The 25,000-nt window shown below is 45.7% G+C and overlaps 72 non-coding genes and 5 pseudogenes across 72 annotated transcripts; all 77 read right to left on the bottom strand.

The window, feature by feature from the left end:
• Positions 1-110: 110 nt before the first annotated feature.
• On the bottom strand, positions 111-229 carry LOC133430945 (5S ribosomal RNA). Its single transcript, XR_009775348.1, has one exon. It is a non-coding gene; the product is annotated as a 5S ribosomal RNA (ribosomal RNA).
• Positions 230-446: 217 nt separating this feature from the next.
• Positions 447-565, bottom strand: LOC133430470 (5S ribosomal RNA). Its single transcript, XR_009774934.1, has one exon. It is a non-coding gene; the product is annotated as a 5S ribosomal RNA (ribosomal RNA).
• A 199-nt stretch (positions 566-764) lies between these two features.
• Positions 765-883, bottom strand: LOC133430879 (5S ribosomal RNA). The gene has a single exon (XR_009775287.1). It is a non-coding gene; the product is annotated as a 5S ribosomal RNA (ribosomal RNA).
• A 199-nt stretch (positions 884-1,082) lies between these two features.
• Positions 1,083-1,201, bottom strand: LOC133430674 (5S ribosomal RNA). The gene has a single exon (XR_009775128.1). It is a non-coding gene; the product is annotated as a 5S ribosomal RNA (ribosomal RNA).
• Positions 1,202-1,418: 217 nt separating this feature from the next.
• On the bottom strand, positions 1,419-1,537 carry LOC133430672 (5S ribosomal RNA). The gene has a single exon (XR_009775126.1). It is a non-coding gene; the product is annotated as a 5S ribosomal RNA (ribosomal RNA).
• Positions 1,538-1,736: 199 nt separating this feature from the next.
• On the bottom strand, positions 1,737-1,855 carry LOC133431195 (5S ribosomal RNA). Its single transcript, XR_009775588.1, has one exon. It is a non-coding gene; the product is annotated as a 5S ribosomal RNA (ribosomal RNA).
• Positions 1,856-2,054: 199 nt separating this feature from the next.
• Positions 2,055-2,173, bottom strand: LOC133430618 (5S ribosomal RNA). Its single transcript, XR_009775075.1, has one exon. It is a non-coding gene; the product is annotated as a 5S ribosomal RNA (ribosomal RNA).
• Positions 2,174-2,390: 217 nt separating this feature from the next.
• On the bottom strand, positions 2,391-2,509 carry LOC133430612 (5S ribosomal RNA). Its single transcript, XR_009775069.1, has one exon. It is a non-coding gene; the product is annotated as a 5S ribosomal RNA (ribosomal RNA).
• Positions 2,510-2,708: 199 nt separating this feature from the next.
• LOC133430799 (5S ribosomal RNA) lies at positions 2,709-2,827 on the bottom strand. Its single transcript, XR_009775209.1, has one exon. It is a non-coding gene; the product is annotated as a 5S ribosomal RNA (ribosomal RNA).
• A 199-nt stretch (positions 2,828-3,026) lies between these two features.
• On the bottom strand, positions 3,027-3,145 carry LOC133430741 (5S ribosomal RNA; annotated as a pseudogene).
• Positions 3,146-3,362: 217 nt separating this feature from the next.
• Positions 3,363-3,481, bottom strand: LOC133430593 (5S ribosomal RNA). Its single transcript, XR_009775051.1, has one exon. It is a non-coding gene; the product is annotated as a 5S ribosomal RNA (ribosomal RNA).
• A 199-nt stretch (positions 3,482-3,680) lies between these two features.
• LOC133430994 (5S ribosomal RNA) lies at positions 3,681-3,799 on the bottom strand. The gene has a single exon (XR_009775395.1). It is a non-coding gene; the product is annotated as a 5S ribosomal RNA (ribosomal RNA).
• A 217-nt stretch (positions 3,800-4,016) lies between these two features.
• On the bottom strand, positions 4,017-4,135 carry LOC133430970 (5S ribosomal RNA). The gene has a single exon (XR_009775372.1). It is a non-coding gene; the product is annotated as a 5S ribosomal RNA (ribosomal RNA).
• Positions 4,136-4,334: 199 nt separating this feature from the next.
• Positions 4,335-4,453, bottom strand: LOC133430761 (5S ribosomal RNA; annotated as a pseudogene).
• A 199-nt stretch (positions 4,454-4,652) lies between these two features.
• On the bottom strand, positions 4,653-4,771 carry LOC133431232 (5S ribosomal RNA). The gene has a single exon (XR_009775623.1). It is a non-coding gene; the product is annotated as a 5S ribosomal RNA (ribosomal RNA).
• A 199-nt stretch (positions 4,772-4,970) lies between these two features.
• Positions 4,971-5,089, bottom strand: LOC133431130 (5S ribosomal RNA). Its single transcript, XR_009775526.1, has one exon. It is a non-coding gene; the product is annotated as a 5S ribosomal RNA (ribosomal RNA).
• A 216-nt stretch (positions 5,090-5,305) lies between these two features.
• Positions 5,306-5,424, bottom strand: LOC133430797 (5S ribosomal RNA). Its single transcript, XR_009775207.1, has one exon. It is a non-coding gene; the product is annotated as a 5S ribosomal RNA (ribosomal RNA).
• Positions 5,425-5,623: 199 nt separating this feature from the next.
• Positions 5,624-5,742, bottom strand: LOC133430796 (5S ribosomal RNA). The gene has a single exon (XR_009775206.1). It is a non-coding gene; the product is annotated as a 5S ribosomal RNA (ribosomal RNA).
• Positions 5,743-5,941: 199 nt separating this feature from the next.
• LOC133430964 (5S ribosomal RNA) lies at positions 5,942-6,060 on the bottom strand. Its single transcript, XR_009775366.1, has one exon. It is a non-coding gene; the product is annotated as a 5S ribosomal RNA (ribosomal RNA).
• A 217-nt stretch (positions 6,061-6,277) lies between these two features.
• Positions 6,278-6,396, bottom strand: LOC133430795 (5S ribosomal RNA). Its single transcript, XR_009775205.1, has one exon. It is a non-coding gene; the product is annotated as a 5S ribosomal RNA (ribosomal RNA).
• Positions 6,397-6,595: 199 nt separating this feature from the next.
• Positions 6,596-6,714, bottom strand: LOC133430794 (5S ribosomal RNA). Its single transcript, XR_009775204.1, has one exon. It is a non-coding gene; the product is annotated as a 5S ribosomal RNA (ribosomal RNA).
• Positions 6,715-6,931: 217 nt separating this feature from the next.
• On the bottom strand, positions 6,932-7,050 carry LOC133430638 (5S ribosomal RNA). Its single transcript, XR_009775094.1, has one exon. It is a non-coding gene; the product is annotated as a 5S ribosomal RNA (ribosomal RNA).
• Positions 7,051-7,248: 198 nt separating this feature from the next.
• Positions 7,249-7,367, bottom strand: LOC133430793 (5S ribosomal RNA). The gene has a single exon (XR_009775203.1). It is a non-coding gene; the product is annotated as a 5S ribosomal RNA (ribosomal RNA).
• A 216-nt stretch (positions 7,368-7,583) lies between these two features.
• On the bottom strand, positions 7,584-7,702 carry LOC133430877 (5S ribosomal RNA). Its single transcript, XR_009775285.1, has one exon. It is a non-coding gene; the product is annotated as a 5S ribosomal RNA (ribosomal RNA).
• Positions 7,703-7,902: 200 nt separating this feature from the next.
• LOC133430792 (5S ribosomal RNA) lies at positions 7,903-8,021 on the bottom strand. Its single transcript, XR_009775202.1, has one exon. It is a non-coding gene; the product is annotated as a 5S ribosomal RNA (ribosomal RNA).
• A 199-nt stretch (positions 8,022-8,220) lies between these two features.
• Positions 8,221-8,339, bottom strand: LOC133430720 (5S ribosomal RNA). Its single transcript, XR_009775172.1, has one exon. It is a non-coding gene; the product is annotated as a 5S ribosomal RNA (ribosomal RNA).
• A 199-nt stretch (positions 8,340-8,538) lies between these two features.
• LOC133430791 (5S ribosomal RNA) lies at positions 8,539-8,657 on the bottom strand. The gene has a single exon (XR_009775201.1). It is a non-coding gene; the product is annotated as a 5S ribosomal RNA (ribosomal RNA).
• A 216-nt stretch (positions 8,658-8,873) lies between these two features.
• LOC133430597 (5S ribosomal RNA) lies at positions 8,874-8,992 on the bottom strand. The gene has a single exon (XR_009775055.1). It is a non-coding gene; the product is annotated as a 5S ribosomal RNA (ribosomal RNA).
• Positions 8,993-9,197: 205 nt separating this feature from the next.
• LOC133430735 (5S ribosomal RNA) lies at positions 9,198-9,316 on the bottom strand (annotated as a pseudogene).
• A 199-nt stretch (positions 9,317-9,515) lies between these two features.
• On the bottom strand, positions 9,516-9,634 carry LOC133430485 (5S ribosomal RNA). Its single transcript, XR_009774949.1, has one exon. It is a non-coding gene; the product is annotated as a 5S ribosomal RNA (ribosomal RNA).
• A 216-nt stretch (positions 9,635-9,850) lies between these two features.
• LOC133431261 (5S ribosomal RNA) lies at positions 9,851-9,969 on the bottom strand. Its single transcript, XR_009775649.1, has one exon. It is a non-coding gene; the product is annotated as a 5S ribosomal RNA (ribosomal RNA).
• A 199-nt stretch (positions 9,970-10,168) lies between these two features.
• On the bottom strand, positions 10,169-10,287 carry LOC133430935 (5S ribosomal RNA). Its single transcript, XR_009775339.1, has one exon. It is a non-coding gene; the product is annotated as a 5S ribosomal RNA (ribosomal RNA).
• Positions 10,288-10,486: 199 nt separating this feature from the next.
• LOC133430934 (5S ribosomal RNA) lies at positions 10,487-10,605 on the bottom strand. Its single transcript, XR_009775338.1, has one exon. It is a non-coding gene; the product is annotated as a 5S ribosomal RNA (ribosomal RNA).
• Positions 10,606-10,822: 217 nt separating this feature from the next.
• On the bottom strand, positions 10,823-10,941 carry LOC133430690 (5S ribosomal RNA). Its single transcript, XR_009775143.1, has one exon. It is a non-coding gene; the product is annotated as a 5S ribosomal RNA (ribosomal RNA).
• Positions 10,942-11,158: 217 nt separating this feature from the next.
• Positions 11,159-11,277, bottom strand: LOC133431061 (5S ribosomal RNA). The gene has a single exon (XR_009775460.1). It is a non-coding gene; the product is annotated as a 5S ribosomal RNA (ribosomal RNA).
• A 199-nt stretch (positions 11,278-11,476) lies between these two features.
• Positions 11,477-11,595, bottom strand: LOC133430616 (5S ribosomal RNA). The gene has a single exon (XR_009775073.1). It is a non-coding gene; the product is annotated as a 5S ribosomal RNA (ribosomal RNA).
• A 217-nt stretch (positions 11,596-11,812) lies between these two features.
• On the bottom strand, positions 11,813-11,931 carry LOC133430611 (5S ribosomal RNA). Its single transcript, XR_009775068.1, has one exon. It is a non-coding gene; the product is annotated as a 5S ribosomal RNA (ribosomal RNA).
• A 199-nt stretch (positions 11,932-12,130) lies between these two features.
• LOC133430790 (5S ribosomal RNA) lies at positions 12,131-12,249 on the bottom strand. The gene has a single exon (XR_009775200.1). It is a non-coding gene; the product is annotated as a 5S ribosomal RNA (ribosomal RNA).
• A 199-nt stretch (positions 12,250-12,448) lies between these two features.
• LOC133430726 (5S ribosomal RNA) lies at positions 12,449-12,567 on the bottom strand. The gene has a single exon (XR_009775178.1). It is a non-coding gene; the product is annotated as a 5S ribosomal RNA (ribosomal RNA).
• A 217-nt stretch (positions 12,568-12,784) lies between these two features.
• Positions 12,785-12,903, bottom strand: LOC133430592 (5S ribosomal RNA). Its single transcript, XR_009775050.1, has one exon. It is a non-coding gene; the product is annotated as a 5S ribosomal RNA (ribosomal RNA).
• Positions 12,904-13,102: 199 nt separating this feature from the next.
• LOC133430993 (5S ribosomal RNA) lies at positions 13,103-13,221 on the bottom strand. Its single transcript, XR_009775394.1, has one exon. It is a non-coding gene; the product is annotated as a 5S ribosomal RNA (ribosomal RNA).
• A 217-nt stretch (positions 13,222-13,438) lies between these two features.
• Positions 13,439-13,557, bottom strand: LOC133430969 (5S ribosomal RNA). The gene has a single exon (XR_009775371.1). It is a non-coding gene; the product is annotated as a 5S ribosomal RNA (ribosomal RNA).
• A 199-nt stretch (positions 13,558-13,756) lies between these two features.
• Positions 13,757-13,875, bottom strand: LOC133430760 (5S ribosomal RNA; annotated as a pseudogene).
• Positions 13,876-14,074: 199 nt separating this feature from the next.
• Positions 14,075-14,193, bottom strand: LOC133431231 (5S ribosomal RNA). The gene has a single exon (XR_009775622.1). It is a non-coding gene; the product is annotated as a 5S ribosomal RNA (ribosomal RNA).
• A 199-nt stretch (positions 14,194-14,392) lies between these two features.
• LOC133431129 (5S ribosomal RNA) lies at positions 14,393-14,511 on the bottom strand. The gene has a single exon (XR_009775525.1). It is a non-coding gene; the product is annotated as a 5S ribosomal RNA (ribosomal RNA).
• Positions 14,512-14,727: 216 nt separating this feature from the next.
• On the bottom strand, positions 14,728-14,846 carry LOC133430789 (5S ribosomal RNA). Its single transcript, XR_009775199.1, has one exon. It is a non-coding gene; the product is annotated as a 5S ribosomal RNA (ribosomal RNA).
• Positions 14,847-15,045: 199 nt separating this feature from the next.
• LOC133430788 (5S ribosomal RNA) lies at positions 15,046-15,164 on the bottom strand. Its single transcript, XR_009775198.1, has one exon. It is a non-coding gene; the product is annotated as a 5S ribosomal RNA (ribosomal RNA).
• Positions 15,165-15,363: 199 nt separating this feature from the next.
• LOC133431038 (5S ribosomal RNA) lies at positions 15,364-15,482 on the bottom strand. The gene has a single exon (XR_009775437.1). It is a non-coding gene; the product is annotated as a 5S ribosomal RNA (ribosomal RNA).
• A 217-nt stretch (positions 15,483-15,699) lies between these two features.
• On the bottom strand, positions 15,700-15,818 carry LOC133430785 (5S ribosomal RNA). Its single transcript, XR_009775196.1, has one exon. It is a non-coding gene; the product is annotated as a 5S ribosomal RNA (ribosomal RNA).
• A 199-nt stretch (positions 15,819-16,017) lies between these two features.
• On the bottom strand, positions 16,018-16,136 carry LOC133431039 (5S ribosomal RNA). Its single transcript, XR_009775438.1, has one exon. It is a non-coding gene; the product is annotated as a 5S ribosomal RNA (ribosomal RNA).
• A 216-nt stretch (positions 16,137-16,352) lies between these two features.
• On the bottom strand, positions 16,353-16,471 carry LOC133431155 (5S ribosomal RNA). The gene has a single exon (XR_009775550.1). It is a non-coding gene; the product is annotated as a 5S ribosomal RNA (ribosomal RNA).
• A 199-nt stretch (positions 16,472-16,670) lies between these two features.
• LOC133430707 (5S ribosomal RNA) lies at positions 16,671-16,789 on the bottom strand. The gene has a single exon (XR_009775159.1). It is a non-coding gene; the product is annotated as a 5S ribosomal RNA (ribosomal RNA).
• A 217-nt stretch (positions 16,790-17,006) lies between these two features.
• On the bottom strand, positions 17,007-17,125 carry LOC133430637 (5S ribosomal RNA). Its single transcript, XR_009775093.1, has one exon. It is a non-coding gene; the product is annotated as a 5S ribosomal RNA (ribosomal RNA).
• Positions 17,126-17,323: 198 nt separating this feature from the next.
• LOC133430902 (5S ribosomal RNA) lies at positions 17,324-17,442 on the bottom strand. Its single transcript, XR_009775308.1, has one exon. It is a non-coding gene; the product is annotated as a 5S ribosomal RNA (ribosomal RNA).
• A 217-nt stretch (positions 17,443-17,659) lies between these two features.
• LOC133430876 (5S ribosomal RNA) lies at positions 17,660-17,778 on the bottom strand. The gene has a single exon (XR_009775284.1). It is a non-coding gene; the product is annotated as a 5S ribosomal RNA (ribosomal RNA).
• Positions 17,779-17,994: 216 nt separating this feature from the next.
• On the bottom strand, positions 17,995-18,113 carry LOC133430875 (5S ribosomal RNA). The gene has a single exon (XR_009775283.1). It is a non-coding gene; the product is annotated as a 5S ribosomal RNA (ribosomal RNA).
• Positions 18,114-18,313: 200 nt separating this feature from the next.
• LOC133430784 (5S ribosomal RNA) lies at positions 18,314-18,432 on the bottom strand. The gene has a single exon (XR_009775195.1). It is a non-coding gene; the product is annotated as a 5S ribosomal RNA (ribosomal RNA).
• Positions 18,433-18,631: 199 nt separating this feature from the next.
• LOC133430647 (5S ribosomal RNA) lies at positions 18,632-18,750 on the bottom strand. The gene has a single exon (XR_009775102.1). It is a non-coding gene; the product is annotated as a 5S ribosomal RNA (ribosomal RNA).
• Positions 18,751-18,949: 199 nt separating this feature from the next.
• On the bottom strand, positions 18,950-19,068 carry LOC133430783 (5S ribosomal RNA). Its single transcript, XR_009775194.1, has one exon. It is a non-coding gene; the product is annotated as a 5S ribosomal RNA (ribosomal RNA).
• A 216-nt stretch (positions 19,069-19,284) lies between these two features.
• Positions 19,285-19,403, bottom strand: LOC133430596 (5S ribosomal RNA). Its single transcript, XR_009775054.1, has one exon. It is a non-coding gene; the product is annotated as a 5S ribosomal RNA (ribosomal RNA).
• A 205-nt stretch (positions 19,404-19,608) lies between these two features.
• LOC133430733 (5S ribosomal RNA) lies at positions 19,609-19,727 on the bottom strand (annotated as a pseudogene).
• Positions 19,728-19,926: 199 nt separating this feature from the next.
• LOC133430484 (5S ribosomal RNA) lies at positions 19,927-20,045 on the bottom strand. Its single transcript, XR_009774948.1, has one exon. It is a non-coding gene; the product is annotated as a 5S ribosomal RNA (ribosomal RNA).
• A 216-nt stretch (positions 20,046-20,261) lies between these two features.
• Positions 20,262-20,380, bottom strand: LOC133431260 (5S ribosomal RNA). The gene has a single exon (XR_009775648.1). It is a non-coding gene; the product is annotated as a 5S ribosomal RNA (ribosomal RNA).
• Positions 20,381-20,579: 199 nt separating this feature from the next.
• Positions 20,580-20,698, bottom strand: LOC133430933 (5S ribosomal RNA). The gene has a single exon (XR_009775337.1). It is a non-coding gene; the product is annotated as a 5S ribosomal RNA (ribosomal RNA).
• Positions 20,699-20,897: 199 nt separating this feature from the next.
• Positions 20,898-21,016, bottom strand: LOC133430932 (5S ribosomal RNA). Its single transcript, XR_009775336.1, has one exon. It is a non-coding gene; the product is annotated as a 5S ribosomal RNA (ribosomal RNA).
• A 217-nt stretch (positions 21,017-21,233) lies between these two features.
• LOC133431171 (5S ribosomal RNA) lies at positions 21,234-21,352 on the bottom strand. Its single transcript, XR_009775565.1, has one exon. It is a non-coding gene; the product is annotated as a 5S ribosomal RNA (ribosomal RNA).
• Positions 21,353-21,569: 217 nt separating this feature from the next.
• On the bottom strand, positions 21,570-21,688 carry LOC133431002 (5S ribosomal RNA). The gene has a single exon (XR_009775403.1). It is a non-coding gene; the product is annotated as a 5S ribosomal RNA (ribosomal RNA).
• Positions 21,689-21,888: 200 nt separating this feature from the next.
• Positions 21,889-22,007, bottom strand: LOC133430782 (5S ribosomal RNA). Its single transcript, XR_009775193.1, has one exon. It is a non-coding gene; the product is annotated as a 5S ribosomal RNA (ribosomal RNA).
• A 217-nt stretch (positions 22,008-22,224) lies between these two features.
• LOC133430874 (5S ribosomal RNA) lies at positions 22,225-22,343 on the bottom strand. Its single transcript, XR_009775282.1, has one exon. It is a non-coding gene; the product is annotated as a 5S ribosomal RNA (ribosomal RNA).
• A 198-nt stretch (positions 22,344-22,541) lies between these two features.
• Positions 22,542-22,660, bottom strand: LOC133430941 (5S ribosomal RNA). Its single transcript, XR_009775345.1, has one exon. It is a non-coding gene; the product is annotated as a 5S ribosomal RNA (ribosomal RNA).
• Positions 22,661-22,876: 216 nt separating this feature from the next.
• On the bottom strand, positions 22,877-22,995 carry LOC133430891 (5S ribosomal RNA). Its single transcript, XR_009775297.1, has one exon. It is a non-coding gene; the product is annotated as a 5S ribosomal RNA (ribosomal RNA).
• Positions 22,996-23,212: 217 nt separating this feature from the next.
• Positions 23,213-23,331, bottom strand: LOC133430787 (5S ribosomal RNA). The gene has a single exon (XR_009775197.1). It is a non-coding gene; the product is annotated as a 5S ribosomal RNA (ribosomal RNA).
• Positions 23,332-23,530: 199 nt separating this feature from the next.
• LOC133431159 (5S ribosomal RNA) lies at positions 23,531-23,649 on the bottom strand. The gene has a single exon (XR_009775554.1). It is a non-coding gene; the product is annotated as a 5S ribosomal RNA (ribosomal RNA).
• Positions 23,650-23,866: 217 nt separating this feature from the next.
• On the bottom strand, positions 23,867-23,985 carry LOC133431001 (5S ribosomal RNA). The gene has a single exon (XR_009775402.1). It is a non-coding gene; the product is annotated as a 5S ribosomal RNA (ribosomal RNA).
• A 200-nt stretch (positions 23,986-24,185) lies between these two features.
• On the bottom strand, positions 24,186-24,304 carry LOC133430781 (5S ribosomal RNA). Its single transcript, XR_009775192.1, has one exon. It is a non-coding gene; the product is annotated as a 5S ribosomal RNA (ribosomal RNA).
• Positions 24,305-24,521: 217 nt separating this feature from the next.
• Positions 24,522-24,640, bottom strand: LOC133430873 (5S ribosomal RNA). The gene has a single exon (XR_009775281.1). It is a non-coding gene; the product is annotated as a 5S ribosomal RNA (ribosomal RNA).
• Positions 24,641-24,839: 199 nt separating this feature from the next.
• On the bottom strand, positions 24,840-24,958 carry LOC133430646 (5S ribosomal RNA). Its single transcript, XR_009775101.1, has one exon. It is a non-coding gene; the product is annotated as a 5S ribosomal RNA (ribosomal RNA).
• Between the last annotated feature and the right edge of the window lie 42 nt (positions 24,959-25,000).

The following is a 25,000-nucleotide window of genomic DNA, read 5'->3' as shown; positions in this document are numbered from 1 at the left end:
TTGAAGTGCCTTAACCATGTGCAAAACACTTTAGGACGTGAGCTGTCGCTGTTACCACATTGAAATATGTGTGGGCAGATTAAGCGAGAGCGCTCTCTGCTGGTTGAAAAAGCTTACAGCACCTGGTATTCCCAGGCGGTCTACCATCCAAGTACTAACCAGGCCCGACCCTGCTTAGCTTCCGAGATCAGATGAGATCGGGCGCATCCAGGCTGGTATGGCCGTAAGCAGAAGCTGCAGCTTGAAATACCTCTTATATGGAGTTGAAGATAAGTCATATAATATTAGTCATTGATTTGTTGGTGATAATAATTTAGAAGCGCTTATTTGTTGGAGATAAAGTGCCTTAACCATGTGCAAAACACTTTAGGACGTGAGCTGTCGCTGTTACCACGTTGAAATATATGTGGGTAGATTAAGCGAGAGCGTTCTCTGCTGGTTGAAAAAGGTTACAGCACCTGGTATTCCCAGGTGGTCTCCCATCCAAGTACTAACCAGGCCCGACCCTGCTTAGCTTCCGAGATCAGACGTGATCGGGGGCATCCAGGCTGGTATGGCCGTAAGCAGAAGCTGCAGCTTGAAATACCTCTTATATGGAGTTGAAGATAAGTCATAGAATATAAGTCATTGATTTGTTGGTTTTATTTGTTGGAGTTAAAGTGCCTTAACCATGTGCAAAACACTTTAGGACGTGAGCTGTCGCTGTTACCACGTTGAAATATGTGTGGGTAGATTAAGCGAGAGCGCTCTCTGCTGGTTGAAAATGCTTACAGCACCTGGTATTCCCAGGCGGTCTCCCATCCAAGTACTAACCAGGCCCGACCCTGCTTAGCTTCCGAGATCAGACGAGATCGGGCGCATCCAGGCTGGTATGGCCGTAAGCAGAATCTGCTGCTTGAAATAACTCTTATATGGAGTTGAAGATAAGTCATAGAATATAAGTCATTGATTTGTTGGTTTTATTTGTTGGAGTTAAAGTGCCTTAACCATGTGCAAAACACTTTAGGACGTGAGCTGTCGCTGTTACCACGTTGAAATATGTGTGGGTAGATTAAGCGAGAGCGCTCTCTGCTGGTTGAAAATGCTTACAGCACCTGGTATTCCCAGGCGTTCTCCCATCCAAGTACTAACCAGGCCCGACCCTGCTTAGCTTCCGAGATCAGACAAGATCGGGCGCATCCAGGCTGGTATGGCCGTAAGCAGAAGCTGCTGCTTGAAATACCTCTTATATGGAGTTGAAGATAAGTCATATAATATAAGTCATTGATTTGTTGGTGATAATAATTTAGAAGCGCTTATTTGTTGGAGTTAAAGTGCCTTAACCATGTGAAAAACACTTTTGGACGTGAGCTGTCGCTGTTACCACGTTGAAATATGTGTGGGTAGATTAAGCGAGAGCGCTCTCTGCTGGTTGAAAAAGCTTACAGCACCTGGTATTCCCAGGCGGTCTCCCATACAAGTACTAACCAGGCCCGACCCTGCTTAGCTTCCAAGATCAGACGAGATCTGGCGCATCCAGGCTGGTATGGCCGTAAGCAGAAGCTGCAGCTTGAAATACCTCTTATATGTAGTTGAAGATAAGTCATAGAATATAAGTCATTGATTTGTTGGTTTTATTTGTTGGAGTTAAAGTGCCTTAACCATGTGCAAAACACTTTTGGACGTGAGCTGTCGCTCTTACCACGTTGAAATATGTGTGGGTAGATTAAGCGAGAGCGCTCTCTGCTGGTTGAAAAAGCTTAAAGCACCTGGTATTCCCAGGCGGTCTCCCATCCAAGTACTAACCAGGCCCGACCCTGCTTAGCTTCCGAGATCAGACGAGATCGGGCGCATCCAGGCTGGTATGGCCGTAAGCAGAAGCTGCAGCTTGAAATACCTCTTATATGGAGTTGAAGATAAGTCATAGAATATAAGTAATTGATTTGTTGGTTTTATTTGTTGGAGTTAAAGTGCCTTAACCATGTGCAAAACACTTTAGGACGTGAGCTGTCGCTGTTACCACGTTGAAATATGTGTGGGTAGATTAAGCGAGAGCGCTCTCTGCATGTTGAAAAAGCTTACAGCACCTGGTATTCCCAGGCTGTCTCCCATCCAAGTACTAACCAGGCCCGACCCTGCTTAGCTTCCGAGATCAGACGAGATCGGGCGCATCCAGGCTGGTATGGCCGTTAGCAGAAGCTGCAGCTTGAAATACCTCTTATATGGAGTTGAAGATAAGTCATATAATATAAGTCATTGATTTGTTGGTGATAATAATTTAGAAGCGCTTATTTGTTGGAGTTAAAGTGCCTTAACCATGTGCAAAACACTTTAGGACGTGAGCTTTCGCTGTTACCACGTTGAAATATATGTGGTTAGATTAAGCGAGAGCGTTCTCTGCAGGTTGAAAAAGCTTACAGCACCTGGTATTCCCAGGCGGTCTCCCATCCAAGTACTAACCAGGCCCCACCCTGCCTAGCTTCCGAGATCAGACGAGATCGGGCGCATCCAGGCTGGTATGGCAGTAAGCAGAAGCTGCAGCTTGAAATACCTCTTGTATGGAGTTGAAGATAAGTCATAGAATATAAGTCATTGATTTGTTGGTTTTATTTGTTGGAGTTAAAGTGCCTTAACCATGTGCAAAACACTTTAGGACGTGAGCTGTCGCTGTTACCACGTTGAAATATGTGTGGGTAGATTAAGCGAGAGCGTTCTCTGCTGGTTGAAAAAGCTTACAGCACCTGGTATTCCCAGGCGGTCTCCCATCCAAGTACTAACCAGGCCCGACCCTGCTTAGCTTCCGAGATCAGACGAGATCGGGCGCATCCAGGCTGGTATGGCCGTAAGCAGAAGCTGCTGCTTGAAATACCTCTTATATGGAGTTGAAGATAAGTCATAGAATATAAGTCATTGATTTGTTGGTTTTATTTGTTGGAGTTAAAGTGCCTTAACCATGTGCAAAACACTTTAGGACGTGAGCTGTCGCTGTTACCACGTTGAAATATGTGTGGGTAGATTAAGCGTGAGCGCTCTCTGCTGGTTGAAAAAGCTTACAGCACCTGGTATTCCCAGGCGGTCTCCCATCCAAGTACTAACAAGGCCCGACCCTGCTTAGCTTCCGAGAATAGACGAGATCGGGCGCATCCAGGCTGGTATTGCCGTAAGCAGAAGCTGCAGCTTGAAATACCTCTTATATGGAGTTGAAGATAAGTCATATAATATAAGTCATTGATTTGTTGGTGATAATAATTTAGAAGCGCTTATTTGTTGGAGTTAAAGTGCCTTAACCATGTGCAAAACACTTTAGGACGTGAGCTGTCGCTGTTACCACGTTGAAATATGTGTGGGTAGATTAAGCGTGAGCGCTCTCTGCTGGTTGAAAAAGCTTACAGCACCTGGTATTCCCAGGCGGTCTCCCATCCAAGTACTAACCAGGCCCGACCCTGCTTAGCTTCCCAGATCAGACGAGATCGGGCGCATCCAGGCTGGTATGGCCATAAGCAGAAGCTGCAGCTTGAAATACCTCTGATATGGAGTTGAAGATAAGTCATAGAATATAAGTCATTGATTTGTTGGTTTTATTTGTTGGAGTTAAAGTGCCTTAACCATGTGCAAAACACTTTAGGACGTGAGCTGTCGCTGTTACCACGTTGAAATATGTGTGGGTAGATTAAGCGAGAGCGCTCTCTGCTGGTGGAAAAAGCTTACAGCACCTGGTATTCCCAGGCGGTCTCCCATCCAAGTACTAACTAGGCCCGACCCTGCTTAGCTTCCGAGATCAGATGAGATCGGGCGCATCCAGGCTGGTATGGCCGTAAGCTGAAGCTGCATCTTGAAATACCTCTTATATGGAGTTGAAGATAAGTCATATAATATAAGTCATTGATTTGTTGGTGATAATAATTTAGAAGCGCTTATTTGTTGGAGTTAAAGTGCCTTAACCATGTGCAAAACACTTTAGGACGTGAGCTGTCGCTGTTACCACGTTGAAATATGTGTGGGTAGATTAAGCGAGAGCGCTCTCTGCTGGTTGAAAAAGCTTACAGCACCTGGTATTCCCAGGCGGTCTCCCATCCAAGTACTAACCAGGCCCGACCCTGCTTAGCTTCCGAGATCAGAGGAGATCGGGCGCATCCAGGCTGGTATGGCCGTAAGCAGAAACTGCAGCTTGAAATACCTCTTATATGGAGTTGAAGATAAGTCATAGAATATAAGTCATTGATTTGTTGGTTTTATTTGTTGGAGTTAAAGTGCCTTAACCATGTGCAAAACACTTTAGGACGTGAGCTGTCGCTGTTACCACGTTGAAATATGTGTGGGTAGATTAAGCGAGAGCGCTCTCTGCTGGTTGAAAAAGCTTACAGCACCCTGTATTCCCAGGCGGTCTCCCATCCAAGTACTAACCAGGTCCGACCCTGCTTAGCTTCCGAGATCAGATGAGACTGGACGCATCCAGGCTGGTATGGCCGTAAGCTGAAGCTGCAGCTTGAAATACCTCTTGTATGGAGTTGAAGATAAGTCATAGAATATAAGTCATAGATTTGTTGGTTTTATTTGTTGGAGTTAAAGTGCCTTAACCATGTGCAAAACACTTTAGGACGTGAGCTGTCGCTGTTACCACGTTGAAATATGTGTGGGTAGATTAAGCGTGAGCGCTCTCTGCTGGTTGAAAAAGCTTACAGCACCTGGTATTCCCAGGCGGTCTCCCATCCAAGTACTAACAAGGCCCGACCCTGCTTAGCTTCCGAGATCAGACGAGATCGGGCGCATCCAGGCTGGTATGGCCGTAAGCAGAAGCTGCAGCTTGAAATACCTCTTATATGGAGTTGAAGATAAGTCATAGAATATAAGTCATTGATTTGTTGGTTTTATTTGTTGGAGTTAAAGTGCCTTAACCATGTGCAAAACACTTTAGGACGTGAGCTGTCGCTGTTACCACGTTGAAATATGTGTGGCTAGATTAAGCGAGACCGTTCTCTGCTGGTTGAAAAAGCTTACAGCACCTGGTATTCCCAGGCGGTCTCCCATCCAAGTACTAACCAGGCCCGACCCTGCTTAGCTTCTGAGATCAGACGAGATCGGGCGCATCCAGGCTGGTATGGCCGTAAGCAGAAGCTGCAGCTTGAAATACTTCTTATATGGAGTTGAAGATAAGTATATAATACAAGTCATTGATTTGTTGGTGATAATAATTTAGAAGCGCTTATTTGTTGGAGTTAAAGTGCCTTAACCATGTGCAAAACACTTTAGGACGTGAGCTGTCGCTGTTACCACGTTGAAATATGTGTGGGTAGATTAAGCGAGAGCGCTCTCTGCTGGTTGAAAAAGCTTACAGCACCTGGTATTCCCAGGCGGTCTCCCATCCAAGTACTAACCAGGCCCGACCCTGCTTAGCTTCCGAGATCAGACGAGATCGGGCGCATCCAGGCTGGTATGGCCGTAAGCAGAAGCTGCTGCTTGAAATACCTCTTATATGGAGTTGAAGATAAGTCATAGAATATAAGTCATTGATTTGTTGGTTTTATTTGTTGGAGTTAAAGTGCCTTAACCATGTGCAAAACACTTTAGGACGTGAGCTGTCGCTGTTACCACGTTGAAATATGTGTGGGTAGATTAAGCGTGAGCGCTCTCTGCTGGTTGAAAAAGCTTACAGCACCTGGTATTCCCAGGCGGTCTCCCATCCAAGTACTAACCAGGCCCGACCCTGCTTAGCTTCCGAGATCAGACGAGATCGGGCGCATCCAGGCTGGTATGGCCGTAAGCAGAAGCTGCAGCTTGAAATACCTCTGATATGGAGTTGAAGATAAGTCATAGAATATAAGTCATTGATTTGTTGGTTTTATTTGTTGGAGTTAAAGTGCCTTAACCATGTGCAAAACACTTTAGGACATGAGCTGTCGCTGTTACCACGTTGAAATATGTGTGGGTAGATTAAGCGAGAGCGCTCTCTGCTGGTTGAAAAAGCTTACAGCACCTGGTATTCCCAGGCGGTCTCCCATCCAAGTACTAACCAGGCCCGACCCTGCTTAGCTTCCGAGATCAGACGAGATCGGGCACATCCAGGCTGGTATGGCCGTAAGCTGAAGCTGCAGCTTGAAATACCTCTTATATGGAGTTGAAGATAAGTCATATAATATAAGTCATTGATTTGTTGGTGATAATAATTTAGAAGCGCTTATTTGTTGGAGTTAAAGTGCCTTAACCATGTGCAAAACACTTTAGGACGTGAGCTGTCGCTGTTACCACGTTGAAATATGTGTGGGTAGATTAAGCGAGAGCGCTCTCTGCTGGTTGAAAAAGCTTACAGCACCTGGTATTCCCAGGCGGTCTCCCATCCAAGTACTAACCAGGCCCGACCCTGCTTAGCTTCCGAGATCAGACGAGATCGGGCGCATCCAGGCTGGTATGGCCGTAAGCAGAAGCTGCAGCTTGAAATACCTCTTATATGGAGTTGAAGATAAGTCATAGAATATAAGTCATTGATTTGTTGGTTTTATTTGTTGGAGTTAAAGTGCCTTAACCATGTGCAAAACACTTTAGGACGTGAGCTGTCGCTGTTACCACGTTGAAATATGTGTGGGTAGATTAAGCGAGAGCGCTCTCTGCTGGTTGAAAAAGCTTACAGCACCTGGTATTCCCAGGCGGTCTCCCATCCAAGTACTAACCAGGCCCGACCCTGCTTAGCTTCCGAGATCAGACGAGATCGGGCGCATCCAGGCTGGTATGGCCGTAAGCTGAAGTTGCAGCTTGAAATACCTCTTATATGGAGTTGAAGATAAGTCATATAATATAAGTCATTGATTTGTTGGTGATAATAATTTAGAAGCGCTTATTTGTTGGAGTTAAAGTGCCTTAACCATGTGCAAAACACTTTAGGACGTGAGCTGTCGCTGTTACCACGTTGAAATATGTGTGGGTAGATTAAGCGAGAGCGCTCTCTGCTGGTTGAAAAAGCTTACAGCACCTGGTATTCCCAGGCGGTCTTCCATCCAAGTACTAACGAGGCCCGACCCTGCTTAGCTTCCGAGATCAGACGAGATCGGGCGCATCCAGGCTGGTATGGCCGTAAGCAGAAGCTGCTGCTTGAAATACCTCTTATATGGAGTTGAAGATAAGTCATAGAATATAGTCATTGATTTGTTGGTTTTATTTGTCGGAGTTAAAGTGCCTTAACCATGTGCAAAACACTTTAGGACGTGAGCTGTCGCTGTTACCACGTTGAAATATGTGTGGGTAGATTAAGCGAGAGCGCTCTCTGCTGGTTGAAAAAGCTTACAGCACCTGGTATTCCCAGGCGGTCTCCCATCCAAGTACTAACCAGGCCCGACCCTGCTTAGCTTCCGAGATCAGACGAGATCGGGCGCATCCAGGCTGGTATGGCCGTAAGCAGAAGCTGCTGCTTGAAATACCTCTTATATGGAGTTGAAGATAAGTCATATAATATTGTCATTGATTTGTTGGTGATAATAATTTAGAAGCGCTTATTTGTTGGAGTTAAAGTGCCTTAACCATGTGAAAAACACTTTTGGACGTGAGCTGTCGCTGTTACCACGTTGAAATATGTGTGGGTAGATTAAGCGAGAGCGCTCTCTGCTGGTTGAAAATGCTTACAGCACCTGGTATTCCCAGGCGGTCTCCCATCCAAGTACTAACCAGGCCCGACCCTGCTTAGCTTCCGAGATCAGACGAGATCGGGCGCATCCAGGCTGGTATGGCCGTAAGCAGAAGCAGCAGCTTGAAATACCTCTTATATGGAGTTGAAGATAAGTCATAGAATATAAGTCATTTATTTGTTGGTTTTATTTGTTTGGAATTAAAGTGCCTTAACCATGTGCAAAACACTTTAGGACGTGAGCTGTCGCTGTTACCACGTTGAAATATGTGTGGGTAGATTAAGCGAGAGCGTTCTCTGCTGGTTGAAAAAGCTTACAGCACCTGGTATTCCCAGGCGGTCTCCCATCCAAGTACTAACCAGGCCCGACCCTGCTTAGCTTCCGAGATCAGACGAGATCGGGCGCATCCAGGCTGGTATGGCCGTAAGCAGAATCTGCTGCTTGAAATACCTCTTATATGGAGTTGAAGATAAGTCGAAGAATATAAGTCATTGATTTGTTGGTTTTATTTGTTGGAGTTAAAGTGCCTTAACCATGTGCAAAACACTTTAGGACGTGAGCTGTCGCTGTTACCACGTTGAAATATGTGTGGGTAGATTAAGCGTGAGCGCTCTCTGCTGGTTGAAAAAGCTTACAGCACCTGGTATTCCCAGGCGGTCTCCCATCCAAGTACTAACAAGGCCTGACCCTGCTTAGCTTCCGAGATCAGACAAGATCGGGCGCATCCAGGCTGGTATGGCCGTAAGCAGAAGCTGCAGCTTGAAATACCTCTGATATGGAGTTGAAGATAAGTCATAGAATATAAGTCATTGATTTGTTGGTTTTATTTGTTGGAGTTAAAGTGCCTTAACCATGTGCAAAACACTTTAGGACGTGAGCTGTCGCTCTTACCACGTTGAAATATGTGTGGGTAGATTAAGCGAGAGCGCTCTCTGCTGGTTGAAAAAGCTTACAGCACCTGGTATTCCCAGGCGGTCTCCCATCCAAGTACTAACCAGGCCCGACCCTGCTTAGCTTCCGAGATCAGACGAGATCGGGCGCATCCAGGCTGGTATGGCCGTAAGCTGAAGCTGCAGCTTGAAATACTTCTTATATGGAGTTGAAGATAAGTATATAATACAAGTCATTGATTTGTTGGTGATAATAATTTAGAAGCGCTTATTTGTTGGAGTTAAAGTGCCTTAACGATGTGCAAAACACTTTAGGACGTGACCTGTCGCTGTTACCACGTTGAAATATGTGTGGGTAGATTAAGCGAGAGCGCTCTCTGCTGGTTGAAAAAGCTTACAGCACCTGGTATTCCCAGGCTGTCTCCCATCCAAGTACTAACCAAGCCCGACCCTGCTTAGCTTCCGAGATCAGACGAGATCGGGCGCATCCAGGCTGGTATGGCCGTAAGCTGAAGCTGAAGCTGCAGCTTGAAATACCTCTTATATGGAGTTGAAGATAAGTCATATGATATAAGTCATTGATTTGTTGGTTTTATTTGTTGGAGTTAAAGTGCCTTAACCATATGCAAAACACTTTAGGACGTGAGCTGTCGCTGTTACCACGTTGAAATATGTGTGGCTAGATTAAGCGAGACCGTTCTCTGCTGGTTGAAAAAGCTTACAGCACCTGGTATTCCCAGGCTGTCTCCCATCCAAGTACTAACCAGGCCCGACCCTGCTTAGCTTCTGAGATCAGACGAGATCGGGCGCATCCAGGCTGGTATGGGCGTAAGCAGAAGCTGCAGCTTGAAATACCTCTGATATGAAGTTGAAGATAAGTCATAGAATATAAGTCATTGAATTGTTGGTTTTATTTGTTGGAGTTAAAGTGCCTTAACCATGTGCAAAAGACTTTAGGACGTGAGCTGTCGCTCTTACCACGTTGAAATATGTGTGGGTAGATTAAGCGAGAGCGCTCTCTGCTGGTTGAAAAAGCTTACAACACCTGGTATTCCCAGGCGGTCTCCCATCCAAGTACTAACCAGGCCCGACCCTGCTTAGCTTCTGAGATCAGACGAGATCGGGCGCATCCAGGCTGGTATGGCCGTAAGCTGAAGCTGCAGCTTGAAATACTTCTTAAATGGAGTTGAAGATAAGTATATAATACAAGTCATTGATTTGTTGGTGATAATAATTTAGAAGCGCTTATTTGTTGGAGTTAAAGTGCCTTAACCATGTGCAAAACACTTTAGGATGTGAGCTGTCGCTGTTACCACGTTGAAATATGTGTGGGTAGATTAAGCGAGAGCGCTCTCTGCTGGTTGAAAATGCTTACAGGACCTGGTATTCCCAGGCGGTCTCCCATCCAAGTACTAACCAGGCCCGACCCTGCTTAGCTTCCGAGATCAGACGAGATCGGGCGCATCCAGGCTGGTATGGCCGTAAGCAGAATCTGCTGCTTGAAATACCTCTTATATGGAGTTGAAGATAAGTCATAGCATATAAGTCATTGATTTGTTGGTTTTATTTGTTGGAGTTAAAGTGCCTTAACCATGTGCAAAACCCTTTAGGACGTGAGCTGACGCTGTTACCACGTTGAAATATGTGTGGGTAGATTAAGCGAGAGCGCTCTCTGCTGGTTGAAAAAGCTTACAGCACCTGATATTCCCAGGCGGTCTCCCATCCAAGTACTAACCAGGCCCGACCCTGCTTAGCTTCCGAGATCAGACGAGATCGGGCGCATCCAGGCTGGTATGGCCGTAAGCTGAAGCTGCAGCTTGAAATACCTCTTATATGGAGTTGAAGATAAGTCATAGAATATAAGTCATTGATTTGTTGGTTTTATTTGTTGGAGTTAAAGTGCCTTAACCATGTGCAAAACACTTTAGGACGTGAGCTGTCGCTGTTACCACGTTGAAATATGTGTGGGTAGATTAAGCGAGAGCGCTCTCTGCTGGTTGAAAAAGCTTACAGCACCTGATATTCCCAGGCGGTCTCCCATCCAAGTACTAACCAGGCCCGACCCTGCTTAGCTTCCGAGATCAGACGAGATCGGGCGCATCCAGGCTGGTATGGCCGTAAGCTGAAGCTGCAGCTTGAAATACCTCTTATATGGAGTTGAAGATAAGTCATATAATATAAGTCATTGATTTGTTGGTGATAATAATTTAGAAGCGCTTATTTGTTGGAGTTAAAGTGCCTTAACCATGTGCAAAACACTTTAGGACGTGAGCTGTCGCTGTTACCACGTTGAAATATGTGTGGGTAGATTAAGCGAGAGCGCTCTCTGCTGGTTGAAAATGCTTACAGCACCTGGTATTCCCAGGCGGTCTCCCATCCAAGTACTAACCAGGCCCGACCCTGCTTAGCTTCCGTGATCAGACGAGATCGGGCGCATCCAGCCTGGTATGGCCATAAGCTGAAGCTGCAGCTTGAAATACTTCTTATATGGAGTTGAAGATAAGTCATATAATACAAGTCATTGATTTGTTGGTGATAATAATTTAGAAGCGCTTATTTGTTGGAGTTAAAGTGCCTTAACCATGTGCAAAACACTTTAGGACGTGAGCTGTCGCTGTTACCACGTTGAAATATGTGTAGGTAGATTAAGCGAGAGCGCTCTCTGCTGGTTGAAAATGCTTACAGCACCTGGTATTCCGAGGCGGTCTCCCATCCAAGTACTAACCAGGCCCGACCCTGCTTAGCTTCCGAGATCAGACGAGATCGGGCGCATCCAGGCTGGTATGGCCGTAAGCAGAATCTGCTGCTTGAAATACCTCTTATATGGAGTTGAAGATAAGTCATAGAATATAAGTAATTGATTTGTTGGTTTTATTTGTTGGAGTTAAAGTGCCTTAACCATGTGCAAAACACTTTAGGACGTGAGCTGTCGCTGTTACCACGTTGAAATATGTGTGGGTAGATTAAGCGAGAGCGCTCTCTGCATGTTGAAAAAGCTTACAGCACCTGGTATTCCCAGGCTGTCTCCCATCCAAGTACTAACCAGGCCCGACCCTGCTTAGCTTCCGAGATCAGACGAGATCGGGCGCATCCAGGCTGGTATGGCCGTTAGCAGAAGCTGCAGCTTGAAATACCTCTTATATGGAGTTGAAGATAAGTCATATAATATAAGTCATTGATTTGTTGGTGATAATAATTTAGAAGCGCTTATTTGTTGGAGTTAAAGTGCCTTAACCATGTGCAAAACACTTTAGGACGTGAGCTTTCGCTGTTACCACGTTGAAATATATGTGGTTAGATTAAGCGAGAGCGTTCTCTGCAGGTTGAAAAAGCTTACAGCACCTGGTATTCCCAGGCGGTCTCCCATCCAAGTACTAACCAGGCCCCACCCTGCCTAGCTTCCGAGATCAGACGAGATCGGGCGCATCCAGGCTGGTATGGCAGTAAGCAGAAGCTGCAGCTTGAAATACCTCTTGTATGGAGTTGAAGATAAGTCATAGAATATAAGTCATTGATTTGTTGGTTTTATTTGTTGGAGTTAAAGTGCCTTAACCATGTGCAAAACACTTTAGGACGTGAGCTGTCGCTGTTACCACGTTGAAATATGTGTGGGTAGATTAAGCGAGAGCGTTCTCTGCTGGTTGAAAAAGCTTACAGCACCTGGTATTCCCAGGCGGTCTCCCATCCAAGTACTAACCAGGCCCGACCCTGCTTAGCTTCCGAGATCAGACGAGATCGGGCGCATCCAGGCTGGTATGGCCGTAAGCAGAAGCTGCTGCTTGAAATACCTCTTATATGGAGTTGAAGATAAGTCATAGAATATAAGTCATTGATTTGTTGGTTTTATTTGTTGGAGTTAAAGTGCCTTAACCATGTGCAAAACACTTTAGGACGTGAGCTGTCGCTGTTACCACGTTGAAATATGTGTGGGTAGATTAAGCGTGAGCGCTCTCTGCTGGTTGAAAAAGCTTACAGCACCTGGTATTCCCAGGCGGTCTCCCATCCAAGTACTAACAAGGCCCGACCCTGCTTAGCTTCCGAGAATAGACGAGATCGGGCGCATCCAGGCTGGTATGGCCGTAAGCAGAAGCTGCAGCTTGAAATACCTCTTATATGGAGTTGAAGATAAGTCATATAATATAAGTCATTGATTTGTTGGTGATAATAATTTAGAAGCGCTTATTTGTTGGAGTTAAAGTGCCTTAACCATGTGCAAAACACTTTAGGACGTGAGCTGTCGCTGTTACCACGTTGAAATATGTGTGGGTAGATTAAGCGTGAGCGCTCTCTGCTGGTTGAAAAAGCTTACAGCACCTGGTATTCCCAGGCGGTCTCCCATCCAAGTACTAACCAGGCCCGACCCTGCTTAGCTTCCCAGATCAGACGAGATCGGGCGCATCCAGGCTGGTATGGCCATAAGCAGAAGCTGCAGCTTGAAATACCTCTGATATGGAGTTGAAGATAAGTCATAGAATATAAGTCATTGATTTGTTGGTTTTATTTGTTGGAGTTAAAGTGCCTTAACCATGTGCAAAACACTTTAGGACGTGAGCTGTCGCTGTTACCACGTTGAAATATGTGTGGGTAGATTAAGCGAGAGCGCTCTCTGCTGGTGGAAAAAGCTTACAGCACCTGGTATTCCCAGGCGGTCTCCCATCCAAGTACTAACTAGGCCCGACCCTGCTTAGCTTCCGAGATCAGATGAGATCGGGCGCATCCAGGCTGGTATGGCCGTAAGCTGAAGCTGCATCTTGAAATACCTCTTATATGGAGTTGAAGATAAGTCATATAATATAAGTCATTGATTTGTTGGTGATAATAATTTAGAAGCGCTTATTTGTTGGAGTTAAAGTGCCTTAACCATGTGCAAAACACTTTAGGACGTGAGCTGTCGCTGTTACCACGTTGAAATATGTGTGGGTAGATTAAGCGAGAGCGCTCTCTGCTGGTTGAAAAAGCTTACAGCACCTGGTATTCCCAGGCGGTCTCCCATCCAAGTACTAACCAGGCCCGACCCTGCTTAGCTTCCGAGATCAGAGGAGATCGGGCGCATCCAGGCTGGTATGGCCGTAAGCAGAAGCTGCAGCTTGAAATACCTCTTATATGGAGTTGAAGATAAGTCATAGAATATAAGTCATTGATTTGTTGGTTTTATTTGTTGGAGTTAAAGTGCCTTAACCATGTGCAAAACACTTTAGGACGTGAGCTGTCGCTGTTACCACGTTGAAATATGTGTGGGTAGATTAAGCGAGAGCGCTCTCTGCTGGTTGAAAAAGCTTACAGCACCCTGTATTCCCAGGCGGTCTCCCATCCAAGTACTAACCAGGTCCGACCCTGCTTAGCTTCCGAGATCAGATGAGACTGGACGCATCCAGGCTGGTATGGCCGTAAGCTGAAGCTGCAGCTTGAAATACCTCTTGTATGGAGTTGAAGATAAGTCATAGAATATAAGTCATAGATTTGTTGGTTTTATTTGTTGGAGTTAAAGTGCCTTAACCATGTGCAAAACACTTTAGGACGTGAGCTGTCGCTGTTACCACGTTGAAATATGTGTGGGTAGATTAAGCGTGAGCGCTCTCTGCTGGTTGAAAAAGCTTACAGCACCTGGTATTCCCAGGCGGTCTCCCATCCAAGTACTAACAAGGCCCGACCCTGCTTAGCTTCCGAGATCAGACGAGATCGGGCGCATCCAGGCTGGTATGGCCGTAAGCAGAAGCTGCAGCTTGAAATACCTCTTATATGGAGTTGAAGATAAGTCATAGAATATAAGTCATTGATTTGTTGGTTTTATTTGTTGGAGTTAAAGTGCCTTAACCATGTGCAAAACACTTTAGGACGTGAGCTGTCGCTGTTACCACGTTGAAATATGTGTGGCTAGATTAAGCGAGACCGTTCTCTGCTGGTTGAAAAAGCTTACAGCACCTGGTATTCCCAGGCGGTCTCCCATCCAAGTACTAACCAGGCCCGACCCTGCTTAGCTTCTGAGATCAGACGAGATCGGGCGCATCCAGGCTGGTATGGCCGTAAGCAGAAGCTGCAGCTTGAAATACTTCTTATATGGAGTTGAAGATAAGTATATAATACAAGTCATTGATTTGTTGGTGATAATAATTTAGAAGCGCTTATTTGTTGGAGTTAAAGTGCCTTAACCATGTGCAAAACACTTTAGGACGTGAGCTGTCGCTGTTACCACGTTGAAATATGTGTGGGTAGATTAAGCGAGAGCGCTCTCTGCTGGTTGAAAAAGCTTACAGCACCTGGTATTCCCAGGCGGTCTCCCATCCAAGTACTAACCAGGCCCGACCCTGCTTAGCTTCCGAGATCAGACGAGATCGGGCGCATCCAGGCTGGTATGGCCGTAAGCAGAAGCTGCTGCTTGAAATACCTCTTATATGGAGTTGAAGATAAGTCATAGAATATAAGTCATTGATTTGTTGGTTTTATTTGTTGGAGTTAAAGTGCCTTAACCATGTGCAAAACACTTTAGGACGTGAGCTGTCGCTGTTACCACGTTGAAATATGTGTGGGTAGATTAAGCGTGAGCGCTCTCTGCTGGTTGAAAAAGCTTACAGCACCTGGTATTCCCAGGCGGTCTCCCATCCAAGTACTAACCAGGCCCGACCCTGCTTAGCTTCCGAGATCAGACGAGATCGGGCGCATCCAGGCTGGTATGGCCGTAAGCAGAAGCTGCAGCTTGAAATACCTCTGATATGGAGTTGAAGATAAGTCATAGAATATAAGTCATTGATTTGTTGGTTTTATTTGTTGGAGTTAAAGTGCCTTAACCATGTGCAAAACACTTTAGGACATGAGCTGTCGCTGTTACCACGTTGAAATATGTGTGGGTAGATTAAGCGAGAGCGCTCTCTGCTGGTTGAAAAAGCTTACAGCACCTGGTATTCCCAGGCGGTCTCCCATCCAAGTACTAACCAGGCCCGACCCTGCTTAGCTTCCGAGATCAGACGAGATCGGGCACATCCAGGCTGGTATGGCCATAAGCTGAAGCTGCAGCTTGAAATACCTCTTATATGGAGTTGAAGATAAGTCATATAATATAAGTCATTGATTTGTTGGTGATAATAATTTAGAAGCGCTTATTTGTTGGAGTTAAAGTGCCTTAACCATGTGCAAAACACTTTAGGACGTGAGCTGTCGCTGTTACCACGTTGAAATATGTGTGGGTAGATTAAGCGAGAGCGCTCTCTGCTGGTTGAAAAAGCTTACAGCACCTGGTATTCCCAGGCGGTCTCCCATCCAAGTACTAACCAGGCCCGACCCTGCTTAGCTTCCGAGATCAGACGAGATCGGGCGCATCCAGGCTGGTATGGCCGTAAGCAGAAGCTGCAGCTTGAAATACCTCTTATATGGAGTTGAAGATAAGTCATAGAATATAAGTCATTGATTTGTTGGTTTTATTTGTTGGAGTTAAAGTGCCTTAACCATGTGCAAAACACTTTAGGACGTGAGCTGTCGCTGTTACCACGTTGAAATATGTGTGGGTAGATTAAGCGAGAGCGCTCTCTGCTGGTTGAAAAAGCTTACAGCACCTGGTATTCCCAGGCGGTCTCCCATCCAAGTACTAACCAGGCCCGACCCTGCTTAGCTTCCGAGATCAGACGAGATCGGGCGCATCCAGGCTGGTATGGCCGTGAGCTGAAGTTGCAGCTTGAAATACCTCTTATATGGAGTTGAAGATAAGTCATATAATATAAGTCATTGATTTGTTGGTGATAATAATTTAGAAGCGCTTATTTGTTGGAGTTAAGGGCCTTAACCATGTGCAAAACACTTTAGGACGTGAGCTGTCGCTGTTACCACGTTGAAATTTGTGTGGGTAGATTAAGCGAGAGGGCTCTCTGCTGGTTGAAAAAGCTTACAGCACCTGGTATTCCCAGGCGGTCTCCCATCCAAGTACTAACCAGGCCCGACCCTGCTTAGCTGTCGAGATCAGACGAGATCGGGCGCATCCAGGCTGGTATGGCCGTAAGCAGAAGCTGCAGCTTGAAATACCTCTTGTATGGAGTTGAAGATAAGTCATAGAATATAAGTCATTGATTTGTTGGTTTTATTTGTTGGAGTTAAAGTGCCTTAACCATGTGCAAAACACTTTAGGACGTGAGCTGTCGCTGTTACCACGTTGAAATATGTGTGGGTAGATTAAGCGAGAGCGTTCTCTGCTGGTTGAAAATGCTTACAGCACCTGGTATTCCCAGGCGGTCTCCCATCCAAGTACTAACCAGGCCCGACCCTGCTTAGCTTCTGAGATCAGACGAGATCGGGCGCATCCACGCTGGTATGGCCGTGAGCTGAAGCTGCAGCTTGAAATACCTCTTATATGGAGTTGAAGATAAGTCATATAATATAAGTCATTGATTTGTTGGTGATAATAATTTAGAAGCGCTTATTTGTTGGAGTTAAAGTGCCTCAACCATGTGCAAAAAACTTTAGGACGTGAGCTGTCGCTGTTACCACGTTGAAATTTGTGTGGGTAGATTAAGCGAGAGCGCTCTCTGCTGGTTGAAAAAGCTTACAGCACCTGGTATTCCCAGGCGGTCTTCCATCCAAGTACTAACGAGGCCCGACCCTGCTTAGCTTCCGAGATCAGACGAGATCGGGCGCATCCAGGCTGGTATGGCCGTAAGCAGAAGCTGCTGCTTGAAATACCTCTTATATGGAGTTGAAGATAAGTCATAGAATATAGTCATTGATTTGTTGGTTTTATTTGTCGGAGTTAAAGTGCCTTAACCATGTGCAAAACACTTTAGGACGTGAGCTGTCGCTGTTACCACGTTGAAATATGTGTGGGTAGATTAAGCGAGAGCGCTCTCTGCTGGTTGAAAAAGCTTACAGCACCTGGTATTCCCAGGCGGTCTCCCATCCAAGTACTAACCAGGCCCGACCCTGCTTAGCTTCCGAGATCAGATGAGATCGGGCGCATCCAGGCTGGTATGGCCGTAAGCTGAAGTTGCAGCTTGAAATACCTCTTATATGGAGTTGAAGATAAGTCATATAATATAAGTCATTGATTTGTTGGTGATAATAATTTAGAAGCGTTTATTTGTTGGAGTTAAAGTGCCTTAACCATGTGAAAAACACTTTTGGACGTGAGCTGTCGCTGTTACCACGTTGAAATATGTGTGGGTAGATTAAGCGAGAGCGCTCTCTGCTGGTTGAAAATGCTTACAGCACCTGGTATTCCCAGGCGGTCTCCCATCCAAGTACTAACCAGGCCCGACCCTGCTTAGCTTCCGAGATCAGACGAGATCGGGCGCATCCAGGCTGGTATGGCCGTAAGCAGAAGCTGCTGCTTGAAATACCTCTTATATGGAGTTGAAGATAAGTCATATAATATTGTCATTGATTTGTTGGTGATAATAATTTAGAAGCGCTTATTTGTTGGAGTTAAAGTGCCTTAACCATGTGAAAAACACTTTTGGACGTGAGCTGTCGCTGTTACCACGTTGAAATATGTGTGGGTAGATTAAGCGAGAGCGCTCTCTGCTGGTTGAAAATGCTTACAGCACCTGGTATTCCCAGGCGGTCTCCCATCCAAGTACTAACCAGGCCCGACCCTGCTTAGCTTCCGAGATCAGACGAGATCGGGCGCATCCAGGCTGGTATGGCCGTAAGCAGAAGCAGCAGCTTGAAATACCTCTTATATGGAGTTGAAGATAAGTCATAGAATATAAGTCATTTATTTGTTGGTTTTATTTGTTTGGAATTAAAGTGCCTTAACCATGTGCAAAACACTTTAGGACGTGAGCTGTCGCTGTTACCACGTTGAAATATGTGTGGGTAGATTAAGCGAGAGCGTTCTCTGCTGGTTGAAAAAGCTTACAGCACCTGGTATTCCCAGGCGGTCTCCCATCCAAGTACTAACCAGGCCCGACCCTGCTTAGCTTCCGAGATCAGACGAGATCGGGCGCATCCAGGCTGGTATGGCCGTAAGCAGAATCTGCTGCTTGAAATACCTCTTATATGGAGTTGAAGATAAGTCGAAGAATATAAGTCATTGATTTGTTGGTTTTATTTGTTGGAGTTAAAGTGCCTTAACCATGTGCAAAACACTTTAGGACGTGAGCTGTCGCTGTTACCACGTTGAAATATGTGTGGGTAGATTAAGCGTGAGCGCTCTCTGCTGGTTGAAAAAGCTTACAGCACCTGGTATTCCCAGGCGGTCTCCCATCCAAGTACTAACAAGGCCTGACCCTGCTTAGCTTCCGAGATCAGACGAGATCGGGCGCATCCAGGCTGGTATGGCCGTAAGCAGAAGCTGCAGCTTGAAATACCTCTGATATGGAGTTGAAGATAAGTCATAGAATATAAGTCATTGATTTGTTGGTTTTATTTGTTGGAGTTAAAGTGCCTTAACCATGTGCAAAACACTTTAGGACGTGAGCTGTCGCTCTTACCACGTTGAAATATGTGTGGGTAGATTAAGCGAGAGCGCTCTCTGCTGGTTGAAAAAGCTTACAGCACCTGGTATTCCCAGGCGGTCTCCCATCCAAGTACTAACCAGGCCCGACCCTGCTTAGCTTCCGAGATCAGACGAGATCGGGCGCATCCAGGCTGGTATGGCCGTAAGCTGAAGCTGCAGCTTGAAATACTTCTTATATGGAGTTGAAGATAAGTATATAATACAAGTCATTGATTTGTTGGTGATAATAATTTAGAAGCGCTTATTTGTTGGAGTTAAAGTGCCTTAACGATGTGCAAAACACTTTAGGACGTGACCTGTCGCTGTTACCACGTTGAAATATGTGTGGGTAGATTAAGCGAGAGCGCTCTCTGCTGGTTGAAAAAGCTTACAGCACCTGGTATTCCCAGGCTGTCTCCCATCCAAGTACTAACCAAGCCCGACCCTGCTTAGCTTCCGAGATCAGACGAGATCGGGCGCATCCAGGCTGGTATGGCCGTAAGCTGAAGCTGAAGCTGCAGCTTGAAATACCTCTTATATGGAGTTGAAGATAAGTCATATGATATAAGTCATTGATTTGTTGGTTTTATTTGTTGGAGTTAAAGTGCCTTAACCATATGCAAAACACTTTAGGACGTGAGCTGTCGCTGTTACCACGTTGAAATATGTGTGGCTAGATTAAGCGAGACCGTTCTCTGCTGGTTGAAAAAGCTTACAGCACCTGGTATTCCCAGGCTGTCTCCCATCCAAGTACTAACCAGGCCCGACCCTGCTTAGCTTCTGAGATCAGACGAGATCGGGCGCATCCAGGCTGGTATGGGCGTAAGCAGAAGCTGCAGCTTGAAATACCTCTGATATGAAGTTGAAGATAAGTCATAGAATATAAGTCATTGAATTGTTGGTTTTATTTGTTGGAGTTAAAGTGCCTTAACCATGTGCAAAAGACTTTAGGACGTGAGCTGTCGCTCTTACCACGTTGAAATATGTGTGGGTAGATTAAGCGAGAGCGCTCTCTGCTGGTTGAAAAAGCTTACAACACCTGGTATTCCCAGGCGGTCTCCCATCCAAGTACTAACCAGGCCCGACCCTGCTTAGCTTCTGAGATCAGACGAGATCGGGCGCATCCAGGCTGGTATGGCCGTAAGCTGAAGCTGCAGCTTGAAATACTTCTTAAATGGAGTTGAAGATAAGTATATAATACAAGTCATTGATTTGTTGGTGATAATAATTTAGAAGCGCTTATTTGTTGGAGTTAAAGTGCCTTAACCATGTGCAAAACACTTTAGGACGTGAGCTGTCGCTGTTACCACGTTGAAATATGTGTGGGTAGATTAAGCGAGAGCGCTCTCTGCTGGTTGAAAATGCTTACAGGACCTGGTATTCCCAGGCGGTCTCCCATCCAAGTACTAACCAGGCCCGACCCTGCTTAGCTTCCGAGATCAGACGAGATCGGGCGCATCCAGGCTGGTATGGCCGTAAGCAGAATCTGCTGCTTGAAATACCTCTTATATGGAGTTGAAGATAAGTCATAGCATATAAGTCATTGATTTGTTGGTTTTATTTGTTGGAGTTAAAGTGCCTTAACCATGTGCAAAACCCTTTAGGACGTGAGCTGACGCTGTTACCACGTTGAAATATGTGTGGGTAGATTAAGCGAGAGCGCTCTCTGCTGGTTGAAAAAGCTTACAGCACCTGATATTCCCAGGCGGTCTCCCATCCAAGTACTAACCAGGCCCGACCCTGCTTAGCTTCCGAGATCAGACGAGATCGGGCGCATCCAGGCTGGTATGGCCGTAAGCTGAAGCTGCAGCTTGAAATACCTCTTATATGGAGTTGAAGATAAGTCATAGAATATAAGTCATTGATTTGTTGGTTTTATTTGTTGGAGTTAAAGTGCCTTAACCATGTGCAAAACACTTTAGGACGTGAGCTGTCGCTGTTACCACGTTGAAATATGTGTGGGTAGATTAAGCGAGAGCGCTCTCTGCTGGTTGAAAAAGCTTACAGCACCTGATATTCCCAGGCGGTCTCCCATCCAAGTACTAACCAGGCCCGACCCTGCTTAGCTTCCGAGATCAGACGAGATCGGGCGCATCCAGGCTGGTATGGCCGTAAGCTGAAGCTGCAGCTTGAAATACCTCTTATATGGAGTTGAAGATAAGTCATATAATATAAGTCATTGATTTGTTGGTGATAATAATTTAGAAGCGCTTATTTGTTGGAGTTAAAGTGCCTTAACCATGTGCAAAACACTTTAGGACGTGAGCTGTTGCTGTTACCACGTTGAAATATGTGTGGGTAGATTAAGCGAGAGCGCTCTCTGCTGGTTGAAAATGCTTACAGCACCTGGTATTCCCAGGCGGTCTCCCATCCAAGTACTAACCAGGCCCGACCCTGCTTAGCTTCCGAGATCAGATGAGATCGGGCGCATCCAGGCTGGTATGGCCGTAAGCAGAAGCTAGTGCTTGAAATACCTCTTATATGGAGTTGAAGATAAGTCATATAATATAAGTCATTGATTTGTTGGTGATAATAATTTAGAAGTGTTTATTTGTTGGAGTTAAAGTGCCTTAACCATGTGAAAAACACTTTTGGACGTGAGCTGTCGCTGTTACCACGTTGAAATATGTGTGGGTAGATTAAGCGAGAGCGATCTCTGCTGGTTGAAAATACTTACAGCACCTGGTATTCCCAGGCGGTCTCCCATCCAAGTACTAACCAGGCCCGACCCTGCTTAGCTTCCGAGATCAGACGAGATCGGGCGCATCCAGGCTGGTATGGCCGTAAGCAGAAGCAGCAGCTTGAAATACCTCTTATATGGAGTTGAAGATAAGTCATAGAATATAAGTCATTTATTTGTTGGTTTTATTTGTTTGGAATTAAAGTGCCTTAACCATGTGCAAAACACTTTAGGACGTGAGCTGTCGCTGTTACCACGTTGAAATATGTGTGGGTAGATTAAGCGAGAGCGTTCTCTGCTGGTTGAAAAAGCTTACAGCACCTGGTATTCCCAGGCGGTCTCCCATCCAAGTACTAACCAGGCCCGACCCTGCTTAGCTTCCGAGATCAGACGAGATCGGGCGCATCCAGGCTGGTATGGCCGTAAGCAGAATCTGCTGCTTGAAATACCTCTTATATGGAGTTGAAGATAAGTCATAGAATATAAGTCATTGATTTCTTGGTGATAAGAATTTAGAAGCGCTTATTTGTTGGAGTTAAAGTGCCTTAACCATGTGCAAAACACTTTAGGACATGAGCTGTCGCTGTTACCACGTTGAAATTTGTTTGGGTAGATTAAGCGAGAGCGCTCTCTGCTGGTTGAAAATGCTTACAGCACCTGGTATTCCCAGGCGGTCTCCCATCCAAGTACTAACCAGGCCCGACCCTGCTTAGCTTCCGAGATCAGACGAGATCGGGCGCATCCAGGCTGGTATGGCCGTAAGCAGAAGCTGCAGCTTGAAATACCTCTTATATGGAGTTGAAGATAAGTCATAGAATATAAGTCATTGATTTGTTGGTTTTATTTGTTGGAGTTAAAGTGCCTTAACCATGTGCAAAACACTTTAGGACGTGAGCTGTCGCTCTTACCACGTTGAAATATGTGTGGGTAGATTAAGCGAGAGCGCTCTTGCTGGTTGAAAGAGCTTACAGCACCTGGTATTCCCAGGCGGTCTCCCATTCAAGTACTAACCAGGCCCGACCCTGCTTAGCTTCCGAGATCAGACGAGATCGGGCGCATCCAGGCTGGTATGGCCGTAAGCTGAAGCTGCAGCTTGAAATACTTCTTATATGGAGTTGAAGATAAGTATATAATACAAGTCATTGATTTGTTGGTGATAATAATTTAGAAGCGCTTATTTGTTGGAGTTAAAGTGCCTTAACCATGTGCAAAACACTTTAGGACGTGAGCTGTCGCTGTTACCACGTTGAAATATGTGTGGGTAGATTAAGCGAGAGCGCTCTCTGCTGGTTGAAAAAGCTTACAGCACCTGGTATTCCCAGGCGGTCTCCCATCCAAGTACTAACCAGGCCCGACCCTGCTTAGCTTCCGAGATCAGATGAGATCGGGCGCATCCAGGCTGGTATGGCCGTAAGCTGAAGTTGCAGCTTGAAATACCTCTTATATGGAGTTGAAGATAAGTCATATAATATAAGTCATTGATTTGTTGGTGATAATAATTTAGAAGCACTTATTTGTTGGAGTTAAAGTGCCTTAACCATGTGCAAAACACTTTAGGACATGAGCTGTCGCTGTTACCACGTTGAAATATTTGTGGGTAGATTAAGCGAGAGCGCTCTCTGCTGGTTGAAAAAGCTTACAGCACCTGGTATTCCCAGGCGGTCTCCCATCCAAGTACTAACCAGGCCCGACCCTGCTTAGCTTCCGAGATCAGACGAGATCGGGTGCATCCAGGCTGGTATGGCCGTAAGCAGAAGCTGCAGCTTGAAATACCTCTTATATGGAGTTGAAGATAAGTCATAGAATATAAGTCATTGATTTGTTGGTTTTATTTGTTGGAGTTAAAGTGCCTTAACCATGTGCAAAACACTTTAGGACGTGAGCTGTTGCTGTTACCACGTTGAAATATGTGTGGGTAGATTAAGCGAGAGCGCTCTCTGCTGGTTGAAAATGCTTACAGCACCTGGTATTCCCAGGCGGTCTCCCATCCAAGTACTAACCAGGCCCGACCCTGCTTAGCTTCCGAGATCAGATGAGATCGGGCGCATCCAGGCTGGTATGGCCGTAAGCAGAAGCTAGTGCTTGAAATACCTCTTATATGGAGTTGAAGATAAGTCATATAATATAAGTCATTGATTTGTTGGTGATAATAATTTAGAAGCGTTTATTTGTTGGAGTTAAAGTGCCTTAACCATGTGAAAAACACTTTTGGACGTGAGCTGTCGCTGTTACCACGTTGAAATATGTGTGGGTAGATTAAGCGAGAGCGATCTCTGCTGGTTGAAAATACTTACAGCACCTGGTATTCCCAGGCGGTCTCCCATCCAAGTACTAACCAGGCCCGACCCTGCTTAGCTTCCGAGATCAGACGAGATCGGGCGCATCCAGGCTGGTATGGCCGTAAGCAGAAGCAGCAGCTTGAAATACCTCTTATATGGAGTTGAAGATAAGTCATAGAATATAAGTCATTTATTTGTTGGTTTTATTTGTTTGGAATTAAAGTGCCTTAACCATGTGCAAAACACTTTAGGACGTGAGCTGTCGCTGTTACCACGTTGAAATATGTGTGGGTAGATTAAGCGAGAGCGTTCTCTGCTGGTTGAAAAAGCTTACAGCACCTGGTATTCCCAGGCGGTCTCCCATCCAAGTACTAACCAGGCCCGACCCTGCTTAGCTTCCGAGATCAGACGAGATCGGGCGCATCCAGGCTGGTATGGCCGTAAGCAGAATCTGCTGCTTGAAATACCTCTTATATGGAGTTGAAGATAAGTCATAGAATATAAGTCATTGATTTCTTGGTGATAAGAATTTAGAAGCGCTTATTTGTTGGAGTTAAAGTGCCTTAACCATGTGCAAAACACTTTAGGACATGAGCTGTCGCTGTTACCACGTTGAAATTTGTGTGGGTAGATTAAGCGAGAGCGCTCTCTGCTGGTTGAAAATGCTTACAGCACCTGGTATTCCCAGGCGGTCTCCCATCCAAGTACTAACCAGGCCCGACCCTGCTTAGCTTCCGAGATCAGACGAGATCGGGCGCATCCAGGCTGGTATGGCCGTAAGCAGAAGCTGCAGCTTGAAATACCTCTTATATGGAGTTGAAGATAAGTCATAGAATATAAGTCATTGATTTGTTGGTTTTATTTGTTGGAGTTAAAGTGCCTTAACCATGTGCAAAACACTTTAGGACGTGAGCTGTCGCTGTTACCACGTTGAAATATGTGTGGGTAGATTAAGCGTGAGCGCTCTCTGCTGGTTGAAAAAGCTTACAGCACCTGGTATTCCCAGGCGGTCTCCCATCCAAGTACTAACAAGGCCTGACCCTGCTTAGCTTCCGAGATCAGACGAGATCGGGCGCATCCAGGCTGGTATGGCCGTAAGCAGAAGCTGCAGCTTGAAATACCTCTGATATGGAGTTGAAGAT

This window comes from Cololabis saira, unplaced genomic scaffold (assembly GCF_033807715.1).
Source record: "Cololabis saira isolate AMF1-May2022 unplaced genomic scaffold, fColSai1.1 scf039, whole genome shotgun sequence".
Lineage (NCBI taxonomy): Eukaryota > Metazoa > Chordata > Actinopteri > Beloniformes > Belonidae > Cololabis > Cololabis saira.
This window is presented reverse-complemented; position numbering and strand designations above follow the sequence as displayed.